This window comes from Salmo trutta, chromosome 13 (assembly GCF_901001165.1).
Source record: "Salmo trutta chromosome 13, fSalTru1.1, whole genome shotgun sequence".
NCBI classification, from domain to species: domain Eukaryota; kingdom Metazoa; phylum Chordata; class Actinopteri; order Salmoniformes; family Salmonidae; genus Salmo; species Salmo trutta.
In genome coordinates, this window is record NC_042969.1 from 79,279,335 (window position 1) to 79,292,541 (window position 13,207).

Sequence of the window (13,207 nt, forward strand, 5' to 3'; positions counted from 1 at the left end):
GGCCTAAAGGAGGGGGGCTTGAACCTTGTGGTTATGGGATGAGTGCACTACCCTACCACCTGTAGAATAATATTCCATGTAAGCCAGGTTAGTCTGATATCGCACATCCATTGAGGACTTGGATTAGCTAACACAACGTGTCGTTGGAACACAGGAGTGATGGTTGCTGATAATGGGCCTCTGTACACCTATGTAGATATTCCATAAAAAACGTCAGTTTCCAGCTACAATAGTCATTTACAACATTAACCTCTTCGCTGTAGGGGGCAGTATTTTCACGTCCGGATAAAAACCGTACCCGATTTAAACTGGTTACTACTCTTGCCCAGAAACGAGAATATGCATATTATTAGTAGATTTGGATAGAAAACACTCTGAAGTTTCTAAAACTGTTTGAATGGTGTCTGTGAGTATAACAAAACTCATATGGCAGGCAAAAACCTGAGAACATTCCAAGTAGGAAGTGGCCTGTCTGAGAATGTGTAGTTCTTCTTTTGGTTCTCTATCGAAACTACAGTATCTGTGCTGTTACGTAGCACTTTCTAAGGCTTCCATTGGCTCTCTAAAGCCTTCAGAAAGCGGATTGAGGCGTCTCCTGTCTCTGGGTAGAATTTTGTAAGTCAGTTTGTCAGTGGTTTGCCTGGTGACTAAGAGATTGGATATGCGCATTCACGAGACCATGCTGTTTTTTCTTTTCCTCTTTGAATGAATACACTATTGTCCAGGTGGAATATTATCGCTATTTTACGAGAAAAATACCATAAAAATGTATTTTAAACAGCGTTTGACATGCTTCTAAGTACGGTAAAGGAACATTTGGAATCTTTTTGTCTCAAAATGCGCTCGCGCGTTACCCTTTGGATAGTAACCTGAACGCACTAAATAACGGAGGTATTTGGACATAACTATGGATGATTTGGGACAAAAACAACATTTCTTGTGGAAGTAGCAGACCTGGGAGTGCATTCTGACGAAGATCAGCAAAGGTAATACAATTTTTCGAATAGTAATTCTGAGTTTAGTGAGCCCCGAACTTGGCGGATGTCAAAATAGCTAGTCGTGATGGCTGAGCTATGTACTCAGAATATTGCAAAATGTGCTTTCGCCGAAAAGCTATTTTAAAATCTGACGTAGCGATTGCATAAAGGAGTTCTGTATCTTTAATTCTTAAAATAATTGTTATGTATTTTGTCAACGTTTATGATGAGTAATTTAGAAAATTCACCGGAAGTTTTGGGTGGGAATGCATGTTCTGAACATCACATGCTAATGTAAAAAGCTTTTTTTCGGATATAAATATGAACTTGATTGAACAAAACATGCATGTATTGTATAACATAATGTCCTAGGAGTGTCATCTGATGAAGATCATCAAAGGTTAGTGCTTCATTTAGCTGTGTTTTGGGTGTTTGTGACGTATATGCTTGCTTGGAAAATGGCTGTGTGATTGTTTTTGGCTATGTACTCTCCTAACATAATCTAATGTTTTGCTTTCGCTGTAAAGCCTTTTTGAAATCGGACAATGTGGTTAGATTAACGAGAGTCTTGTCTTTAAAATGGCGTAAAATAATCGTATGTTTGAAAAATTTAAATTATTGCATTTTTGAGGTTTTTGTATATTGCGCCACGCTCTTCCATTGGATATTGGCGAGGCGTTCCGCTAGCGGAACCCCTAGATGTAAGAAGTTAATGTGCTTCTTCTTGAGCCACTCCTTTGTTGCCTTGGTCGTGTGTTTTGGGTCATTGTCATGCTGGAATACCCATCCACGACCCATTTCCAATGCCCTGGCTGAGGGAAGGAGGTTCTCACCCAAGATTTGATGATACATGGTCCCGTCCATCGTCCCTTTTGATGTGGTGAAGTTGTCCTGTCCCCTTAGCAGAAAAACATCCCCAAAGCATAATGTTTCCACCTCCATGTTTGACGGTGGGGATGGTGTTCTTGGGGTCATAGGCAGCATTCCTCCTCCTCCAAACAAGGCGAGTTGAGTTGATGCCAAAGAGCTCAATTTTGGTCTCATCTGACCACAACACTTTCACGCAGTTGTCCTTTGAATCATTCAGATGTTCATCGGCAAACTTCAGATGGGCATGTATTTGTGCTTTCTTGAGCAGGGGGACTTTCCTGGCGCTGCAGGATTTCAGTCCTTCACGTCGTAGTGTGTTACCAATTGTTTTCTTGGTGACTATGGTCCCAGCTGCCTTGAGATCATTGACAAGATCCTCCCGTGTAGTTCTGGGCTGATTCCTCACCGTTCTCATGATCATTGCAACTCCACGAGGTGAGACCTTGCATGGAGCCCCAGGCTGAGGGAAATTGACAGTTATTTTGTGTTTCTTCCATTTGCAAATAATCGCACCAACTGTTGTCACCTTCTCACCAAGCTGCTTGGCGATGGTCTTGTGGCTTATTCCAGCCTTGTGTAGGTCTACAATATTGTCCCTGACATCGTTGGAGAGCTCTTTGGTCTTGGCCATGGTGGAGAGTTTGGAATCTGATTGATTGCTTCTGTGGACAGGTGTCTTTTATACAGGTAACAAGCAGAGATTAGGAGCACTCCCTTTAAGAGTGTGCTACTAATCTCAGCTCGTTACCTATATAAAAGACACCTGGTAGTCAGAAATCTTTCTGATTGAGAGGGGGTCAAATACTTATTTCCCTCATTAAAATGTAAATCAATTTATAACATTTTTGACATGCGTTTGTCTGTATTTTTGTTTTGTTTTTCTGTCTCTCACTGTTCAAATAAACCTAACATTAAAATTATAGACTGATAATTTCTTTGTCAGTTGGCAAACGTACAAAATCAACAGGGGATCAAATACTTTTTTTCCCTCACTGTATGCGTGGAACTTGAAAGTGTATACAGGGAGAAGAACCAAGCGATGCGGGTTGTCCTGGACATGACACAGGGACTAAGTGGCCACAACATCACATGCGATAACTTTTTTGCTTTGCACAAGCTGGGACAGGAGCTCCTCAAGAGGAAACTGATGAAGGTAGGAACAATGCGAAAAAACAATCCAGAGCTCGGACTTCAGCTGTTGAATACACGGAAGAGACCTATCAATTCCTCTAAGTTTGTGTTCACGGGCGACTCGTCCCTAGTTTCCTACGTGCCAAAGAAAGGCAAAAATGTGGTACTCATGAGTACGCTGCATAGGGATTGGAGAATCTGTGGCCAGGAACATCAAAAAACAGATTTTACAATGGATTACAATGCCACAAAAGGAGTGGTGGTCAATTTAGACAAGCTGGTGACTGGCTACAACTGCAAAAGAAGAACCCTACGCTGGCCACTTGTGATATTCTTCAACATCTTGGACAACTCGGCGTACAACGCGTTTGTCATCTGGATGGCTTTGAACCTAGATTGGAACAGAGGGAAGCTCCAGAGGAGACGACTCTTTCTCAAGGAGCTGGGCAAGGCACTGGTAAGTCCTCAAATCCAGAGGCAGCAACATATCCCAAGGACCCCAGCTACTGCAGCCATCGTGAGGAGGATTCAGGAGGAGGATGCTGGTGCCCCGTCCGCCCGACCCACAGAACCAACAACTCCAATACCGGAAGTAAGTGTGAGTGATGTTGTTGCATATGTGTGTGTATGACTCTTCTACCTTGGCCAGCTGTAACTATATATGTGAGTGAGATGTTAGTAAAATTCCTGAACTAAGTGTTTTCATCATTCTAGATTGCAGCCGGTAGCAACAAGAAGAAGCACTGCGATGTGTGTGGACATAAGAAGGACAGGAAGACACAGTACACATGGATCAAGTGCAAGAAATACATAAGCAACACACACTCAGTAAAACTCTGTCCCTCATGTGGTGTGTAGACTGGCCTTAATTTGTGTTCAATGGGGCTCATTTATCCTTTCCATAAAATACTGTATGTAAAATGTGTCCTTTCAATTTGTTCATTTCAAAGCAAATAACACCAATAGTGATGAAAACCTTGTTCATTTATATTTGTTCAAGATAAACGTGATTTATTCCACCCGTGTCTTGATTATAATAGATTTTTGTTAATAAAAATCTAATTTTATCCCAAAAAACGAACAGCACTTTTATTGATAAATGTGATCTAGCAGAGGTAAATGGCAAGTATTAACCATGTATGCTGTCTATAATGCTTGTAATTGATATGTCAACATCTAAGTATTAAGTATTTAACGTAAATGTTATGGCTGTATTGTGTCCCCGGTGATGCATTGGGCAGACCTCACCACCTATTGGATAGCCCTGCTGTTGCGGGCGGTACAGTTACCGTAACAGGTGGTGATACAGCCCGACAGGATGCTCTCAATTGTGCATCTGTAAAGTTTGTGAGGGTCTTAGGGGCCAAGCCAAATTTCTTCAGCCTCCTGAGGTTGAAGAGGTGCTGTTGCGCCTTCTTCACCACACTGTCTGTGTGGGTGGACCATTTCAAATCGTCAGTGATGTCAACGCAGACGAACTTAAAGCTTTCCACCTTCTCCACTGCTGTCCTGTTAATGTGGATAGGGAGGTGCTCCCTCTGCTTTTTCCTGAAGTCCATGATCAGCTCCTTCGTTTTGTTGACGTTGTGGGGAAAGGTTATTTTCCTGCCACCACTCTGCCAGGGCCCTCACCTCCTCTCTGTAAGCTGTATCATCATTGTTGGTAATCAGGCCTACTATGGTTGTGTTGTCTGGCCACGCAGTCATGGGTGAACAGGGAGTACAGGAGGGGGCTGAGCACACACCCTTGTGGAGCCCCAGTGTTGAGGAGGTGTTGTTTCCTACCTTCACCACCTGGGGGCAGCCTGTCAGGAAGTCCAGGACCCAGTTGCACAGGGCGGGGTACAGACCCAGGGCCCGAGCTTGATGATGAGTTTAGAGGGTACTATGCTGTTGAAGGCTGAGCTATTGTCAATGAACTGCATTCTTACATAGGTTTTCCTCTTGTCCAGATGAGATAGGACAGTGTGCAGTGCGATGGCGATTGCATCGTCTGTGGATCTATTGGGGTGGTAATCAAATTGAAGTGTGTCTAGGGTGTCAGGTAAGGTGGAGGTGATATAATCCTTACCTAGCCTCTCAAAGCACTTCATGATGACAGAAGTGAGTGCTACGGGAAGATAGTAATTTAGTTCAGTTACCTTTGTGACTTTCTGAATGCAATTTATCAAATCAAATGTTATGGGTCACCTACACATATTTAGCAGATGTTATTGCAGGTTTAGCAAAATGCTACACCTGTCAGGTGGATGGATTATCTTTACAAAGGAGAAATGCTCACTAACAGGTATGGAACATCTTTGGGGACCAATTTTTACATGTTGCATTTTATATTTTTGTTCAGTGTCTTCATTCCTTTTCAATTCCTTTCAAAGTACCCAAGTACATGAACTTGTTTACCTGTCCCCCCTAGTTGCTCCTGCTACAGGACTATGCTCTTCTTCTCTATGGTCGTCAGTCATTTGTGATGTGGGCACGGTAGACACTAGGTGGCGGTGTTCCACACAGTGGAGGTGGTTCCTTCCTCTAGTCCTCTGCGAATGCACTGTCTGCTGAATGTCTACCCACCTTGCCTCAGGTGATCAATAGATTACCATGGAGAAATAAAGAGCAACAGATGCTGTGCCCTCCGAGGGCAGGAAGGAAATGACAAGGTGGATAGACACTTGAATCAATGGAAGCAGATTGATGGTGTTTACAGTGGTGTGATTGATTAAGGCGCACCATAGTGTGTGTGTGTGTTTGTAAATATGAGGTGTCGTCAGGGAATGGCAGGACAAACACTGCTGCAGGGAGATAAGACCTGTGACGCAACCACTCCGGATAGAGTTTAACACGGTTAAATTCCTGCCTGCAGAACACACATATACTCACTTACCTTACACCATACATATGCCATGCACACAAAAAAATGAGTAGTGGGATCCATGCTATCTCCTGGGCAGCTGTGTTGACTTCATAAACATACAGTGTGAGGTGTGTGTAATGGTAACGGATAAGCTTCCTGGAGGAAATCATCTCAACTCTCTCTAAATATGTATATTTCCTTCTCTCTCATCTTCCCCTCCATGTCTGCTCTCACTCTGTCTCATCTGCGTTCTCCTCCCTTCCTCTCTCTCACCTCATCTCCCCCTCCATCACCGCTCTCCCTCCCTCCCTCCCTCTCACCTCATCTCCGTTCTCCCTCCCTCTCTCTCAACCCCTCCCTCCCTCTGTCTCACCTAATCTCTGCTCTCCCTCCATCTCCCTCTGTCTCACCTCATCTCCACCTCCCTCTTCCCCCCAGGAGAAGCAGCAGTATGAAGAGGAAGGAGCAGAAGAGACAGAGAGGAGAGAACACCTGGATGCTCCCTGAAGTTGACATCAGACTGCAGCAGCTAAAACAGGTCAGCAGGTCATTGCGTCAGTAACCCCGTGACCTTTTAAGACGTCACTTGTGCTCTCCCTATCCTCTGCATGGCCTAGAAGCAGGGTTGACCCCCAAGTCAATATTTGGTTCTCAAACAGCAACAATGAAAATAGAGCTGCGCTGTTTTTCATACCTGTCATCCTTTTTTGACGATCTAGCTTGAGCATTGATGTTTCCAAACACTTTATCCTATCTATAATGGCACATGAAAGATCACCTCATTTTGCATATTTTAATCTAATTTCTGTCACCTTCAGGAGGTTTCGGGCAAAAGCAAGGACAAGACAGAGAAGAAGAGTAAGAAGGAATAGAAGAAGAAAGGGAAGGAGAAGAAGAGAACTCTGGGAGGAGATGGGTCCAGTGATAGCTCAGAGCTAAGCACGATTGGACTGGTATATCTTTGTATTGTTCTTCCGCCCTCCCTCCGTTTACTCTTACCTCATCTCCGCTCTTCCGCCCTCCCTCCGTTTCCTCTCACCTCATCTCCGCTCTTCCACCCTCCCTCCGTTTACTCTCACCTCATCTCCGCTCTTCCGCCCTCCCTCCGTTTACTCTCACCTCATCTCCGCTCTTCCGCCCTCCCTCCGTTTACTCTCACCTCATCTCCGCTCTTCCGCCCTCCCTCCGTTTACTCTCACCTCATCTCCGCTCTTCCGCCCTCCCTCCGTTTACTCTCACCTCATCTCCGCTCTTCCGCCCTCCCTCCGTTTACTCTCACCTCATCTCCGCTCTTCCGCCCTCCCTCCGTTTACTCTCACCTCATCTCCGCTCTTCCGCCCTCCCTCTGTTTACTCTCACCTCTTTCTTTTCCTCTAATGTCTCCTTCCCTCTCTCGTGTTTCCTTTATACCGAACATATACATGTTATCTCTCTGTCTCCTGCCAAGTCTGAGGCCAAGCCCACAGACAGCAGCCCTACCCCGGTCGAGAACAACCAGGTAACACCCCCATCCACCATCCTCCACAGCGCCGGTAAACCGTAAGACAGGGATCATCAACTAGATTCATCTGTGGGTTTATTTATTTTTTGAGCGGATGGTCAGGGCGCCAGAACATAATTACACATTTTTTGTAGACTGCAAATTGACCATAAGAAGCACAAACAGATATAGTATTATTAAAACAATCATTTCAAAACTTGCTTACATTTGTATACGATCACATACAGTTGCGGCCAACTAAATTGGCATCATTGCACTTCTCTTAAATAATTCCTTATTTCTTCTAAAATGAGTAGATTTTTTTCTAAAACGTTGGATTTCTACTTTCCGAATGCACTGTATATACAAAGTTATTGGCACCCCAGAGCTAGTACTTGGTTGCACAGCCTTTGGCCAAAATAACTGCAGACAAACACTTCTTGTAGCTACAGTATCAATGAGCTGGCTGCATCTTTCAACTTACAATTTGGCCCACTTTTCAGCAGCAAACTGCCTTAACTGCTGTTTTCAGATCTCTCTACAGGTTTTGGGTTTGATTCAAATCCGGACTTCACTGGCCACTCCAGAACAGTCCAGCATGTCCTCTTAACCATTCCTGGGTGCTTTTTGATGTGTGTTTGGGGTCGATGTCCTGCTGGAAGACCCATAACCTTCAACAGAGACCCAGTTTTTGGACACTGGGTTCAACATTTTGACTACAAAACACCTGATAATCTGCTGATTTCATGATACACCCATTCTAGGTCCCCAGTACCCCGGGGACCTAACTTCTGAAGGAAATTGTTTGCACCGGATCTTATTTAGGGGCTTCACAGCAATGGGGTGAATACATAATCACGCACCACTTTTAATTTTTTTATTTTTTAGAATTTGTTGAAACAAGTTATTTTTTTTCATTTCACTTCACCTAATTTGGAATATTTTGTGTATGCCCATTGCATGAAATCCAAATAAAAATCCACTTAAAGTACAGTTTGTAATGCAACAAAATAGGAAAAACACCAAGGGGGATGAATACTTTTGCAAGGCACTGTGCATAAGTAGTCTCCAAATTCAGCTGAGGTGCATCCTGTTTCCATCGATCATCCCTGAGATGTTTCTACAACTTGATTTGAGTCCACCTGTTGTAGATTCAATTGATTGGACATGATTTGGAAAGGCACACACCTGTGTCAAAGCAAAAACCAAGCAATGAAGTTGAAGGACTTTTCCGTAGAGCTCAGTGACAGGATTGTGTCGAGACACAGATCTGGGGAAGGGTACCAAACTGCAGCATTGAAGGTCCCAAAGTACACAGTGACCTCCATCATTCTTAAATGGAAGATGTTTAGAACCACCAAGATTCTTCCTAGAGCTGGCTGCCTGGCCAAACTGAGCAATCAGGGGAGAAGGGCCTTGGTCAGGGAGGTGACCAAGAACCTGATGGTCACTCTGACATAGATCCAGAGTTCCTCTGTGGATATGGGAGAACCTTCCAGAAGGACAACCATCTCTGCAGCACTCCAACAATCAGGCCTTAATGGTAAAGTGGCTAGACCGAACCACTACTCAGTAAAAGGCACATGGCAGCCCACTTTGAGTTTGCCACAAGGCACCTAAAGACTCTCAAACATGAGAAACAAGATTCTCTGGTCTGATTAAACCAAGATTGAACGTCTGGGGAAAACCTGGCACCATCCTTACGGTGAAACATGGCGGTGGCAGGATCATGCTGTGGGTATGTTTTTCAGTGGCAGGTACTGGGAGACTAGTCAGGATCGAGGGAAAGATGAACGGTGCAAAGGACAGAGAGATCCTTGATGAAAACCTGCTCCAGAGTGCTCAGGACCTCTGGAGCTAAGGTTCACCTTCCAACATAACAATGACCCTAAGCACACAGCCAAGACAACGCAGGAGTGGCTTGGGGACTGAATGTCCTTGAGTGGCCCAGCCAGAGCCCGGACTTGAACCCAATTTAACCTCTCTAGGGTATGTGGGACGAAATCGTCCCACCTACTCAACAGCCAGTGGAATCCCGTGGCACGTTATTCAAATACCTTAGAAATGCTATTACTTCAATTTCTCAAACATATGACTATTTTACACCATTTTAAAGACAAGACTCTCGTTAATGTAACCACACTGTCCGATTTCAAAAAGGCTTTACAACGAAAGCAAAACATTAGATTATGTCAGCAGAGTACCCAGCCAGAAATAATCAGACACCCATTTTTCAAGCTAGCATATAATGTCACATAAACCCAAACCACAGCTAAATGCAGCACTAACCTTTGATGATCTTCATCAGATGACAATCCTAGGACATTATGTTATACAATACATGCATGTTTTGTTCAATCAAGTTCATATTTATATCAAAAACCAGCTCTTTACATTAGCATGTGACGTTCAGAACTAGCATACCCACCACAAACTTCCGGTGAATTTACTAAATTACTCACAATAAACGTTCACAAAAAACATAACAATTATTTTAAGAATTATAGATACAAAACTCCTTCATGCAATCGCTATGTCCGATTTTAAAATAGCTTTTCGGCAAAAGCACATTTTGCAATATTCTGAGTAGATAGCCCAGCCATCACGGGCTAGCTATTTTGACACCCACCAAGTTTGGCCCTCACCAAACTCCGATTTACTATTAGAAAAATTTGATTACCTTTGCTGTTCTTCGTCAGTATGCACTCCCAGGACTTCTACTTCAATAACAAATGTTGGTTTGGTTCAAAATAATCCATAGTTATGTTCAAATATCCTCTGTTTTGTTCGTGCGTTCAAGACACTATCCAAAGGGTGACGATGGGTGACGCGCCCGACGCGTTTCGTGACAAAGAAATTCTAAATATTCCATTACCGTACTTCAAAGCATGTCAACCGCTGTTTAAAATCAATTTTTATGCGATATTTCTTGTAAAAAAGCGATAATATTCCGACCGGGAAACCCTGTTTTTGTTCAAAGACTAAAAAATAAAAACATGGTGTCGCCTCGTGCACGCGCCTCAGTCTCATGGTTCTCTGATCGACCACTATCCAAATGCGCTACTGTTTTTCAGCCAGGGCCTGCACAGGCATCATTCAGCGTTTTGCCGCCTTCTGAGAGCCTATGAGAGCCGTAGGAAGTGTCACGTTACAGCAGAGATCCTCAGTTTTCAATAAAGAGAGTGTAGAAGCCCAAGAAATGGTCAGAGAGGGCACTTCCTGTAAGGAATCTTCTCAGGTTTTTGCCTGCCATATGAGTTCTGTTATACTCACAGACACCATTCAAACAGTTTTAGAAACTTTAGGGTGTTTTCTATCCAAAGCCAATAATTATATGCATATTCTAGTTTCTGGGCAGTAGTAATAACCAGATTAAATCGGGTACGTTTTTTATCCGGCCGTGCAAATACTGCCCCCTACCCTAGAGGGGCTAACACATCTGGAGAGACCTGAAAATAGCTTTGCAGCGACGCTCCCCATCCAATCTGACAGAGCTTGAGAGGATCTGCAGGGAAGAATGGGAGAAACTCCCCAAATACAGGTGTGCCTAGCTTGTAGTGTCATACCCAAGAAGGCTTGAGGCTGTAATCGCTGCCAAAGGTGCTTCAACAAAGTATTGAGTAAACAGTCTGAATACTTATGTAAATGTGATATTTCAGGTTTTTATTATAATCCACATCTGTGATCTGGTTTTAAAATGAATATATCTAGTGGAAATTAATGATGATATATATGGAGGTAGTTTTAAAAGAAGCGCTTTATAAATAAACAAGAGAGCATGTTTCTCTCGCCTCACAGATAGAGAGGCCCAATCCACATGTTGATATAGGATACAGTGATGAGTTTTGTAACTATCACCCGTGATAAACCTGAGTGCACAATGGTAAATAGCATCCAGTGGTTTTAATGTGTTTGCCGATGCATGCATATAGATAATATCACCATAATCTAAAACGGACATAAAAGTAGCCTGCACAATTTGTTTTCTATTTACGGAGGACAGACAAGCCCTGTTTCTGTAAAAGAACCCTATCTTGAATTTTAGCTTTTTTCCCAATTCAGTAAAATGTTTTTTAAAAGAAAGCCTATCATCTAACCATACCCCTAAGTATTTATATGCAGAGACCTGTTTGATTTGAGTACCATCCAAGCTAGTGATTACAAAAGTGTCTCTAACTGAGAGTTTAGACCTAGAAAAAAAACATGATATTTGTTTTCTTAGCGATTAAAACAAGTTTAAGCTGTAAAAGAGACCCCTGTAGTATCCTAAAATCAGACTCCAACTGCATTAAAGCTTGGTCCGCTGTTGGAACAATAGAGTACATCACTGTGTCATATGCATATAAATGGAATTTACAATATCTGACATCATCACCAATGTTGTTTATATAAAGTGAGAACAATAGTGGGCCAATTATTGAACCCTGAGGGACCCCTTTAAGTAACTGTAGGGGGTCAGACTTGACCCCGTCGACCATGAGTTCTATCTTTAAGATAGTCATAAAACCATCGGCAGGCATCAGTGCCCAGTACTATAGATGACAACTTACTCAAAAGGATAGCATGGTCTACAGTGTCAAAAGCTAAAGTGGTGTTCTTATTGAGCTGTCTCGTCTATGAAAGGTAAACATTTTTCTCTCCAAATCAAATTGTATTAATCAGGTACACATTTTCCAGCAGGTATAAAAGGTGCAGCGACATTATTGTAGTGAGGGTGTGTTTCTAGGACATTGGATCAATAGAGCCCCACTCTTAATTAGGTCTGAACGATGCACAGCCTGTGTCAACATCGGCAAACACGGATCAATAACCAGGCTTTTCAGGTTTCTGTCCAGGATGGTGGTGATGATGAGTAAGGCAGGGGGAGGCCCGGAGGGGTGCTCTGCCCTCCTTTGGATTTTGGCGTTGAACAACTTTCCTGCAATCTAGAGACAAATAAAAATGTTATATAGTGGCACAGTGCCTGTCTTACATTCTAGTGCTGTCACACACCTTCCCTTATAAGATGTAGCCCCACTGTGTGTGTTTCCGTCTGTCTGTGTGTAGAGAGAGAGAGAAAGAGTGTTTGTATTTGAAAACGGAGAGACTGTTAGAATCCTAGACTCTGGCTTGATAGTCATATTAGCATTTATAATCAATTAGCATTTTTTGTGTTGTACTATTTACATTAGCCTGTCAGGCAACATGTGTTTTGTCCGTTGCTCTCTCTCTATCCCTGTCTCCTTTCATCCATCCGCTAGAGAGATGAGTCGATGACGTTTGACTTCTTGACAATGACAAACACCAGAGAAGAGGGCTGAGAAAGAAAGTTTGAAAGAGGGGGAGAAAAAGAAGGCCCGGGTCGTCCAGCAGGTGTGTGTGCTGGCTATGTTTAAATAGAAGGGTGCTGGAAGTCGATTGCCTCCCATCACCTCTTCGAGTTGGTTACCTGGGCAACCAAAAGTGCCGAACTAAGCAGGTACAAGGGACTTGACAGTAGCTTTGTGTACGTGTGTGTATGAGTGTGTGTGTGTGTGTGTGTGTTCGTGTGTGTGTGTGTGTGTGTGTGTGTGTGTTCGTGTGTGTGTGTGTGTGTGTGTGTGTGTGTGTGTGTGTGTGTGTGTGTGTGTGTGTGTGTGTGTGTGTGTGTGTGTGTGGCACTCTAGGCTGGTCTGCAAAAGCTGGAGTTAAATCCGTTCTGGAAGGGCGGCGGGAGTGGCCTGCCCCCAGAAAAGAAAGCCAGTAATGTGATTTAAAAGGTAAATCAAACCCCCTGCTCAACATCAAACTACATCATCAACCTTTCCTGCTCTCACACTTAAACCTGAAGTTTAATCATCAAACCCATGTACACAACTCTCTATATCATCCCAGTCGTCAGTCAACCCTCCACCCTCCCCCGGCCTCTCCGTCTGTGCTAGG

General features: G+C 43.5%; 1 long non-coding RNA gene across 1 annotated transcript; it reads left to right on the forward strand.

Moving 5' to 3' along the window:
• The first annotated feature begins 6,291 nt into the window (after positions 1-6,291).
• On the forward strand, positions 6,292-6,695 carry LOC115204961 (uncharacterized). Its single transcript, XR_003880540.1, has 2 exons — positions 6,292-6,364; positions 6,645-6,695. It is a non-coding gene; the product is annotated as an uncharacterized LOC115204961 (long non-coding RNA).
• Positions 6,696-13,207: the final 6,512 nt, after the last annotated feature.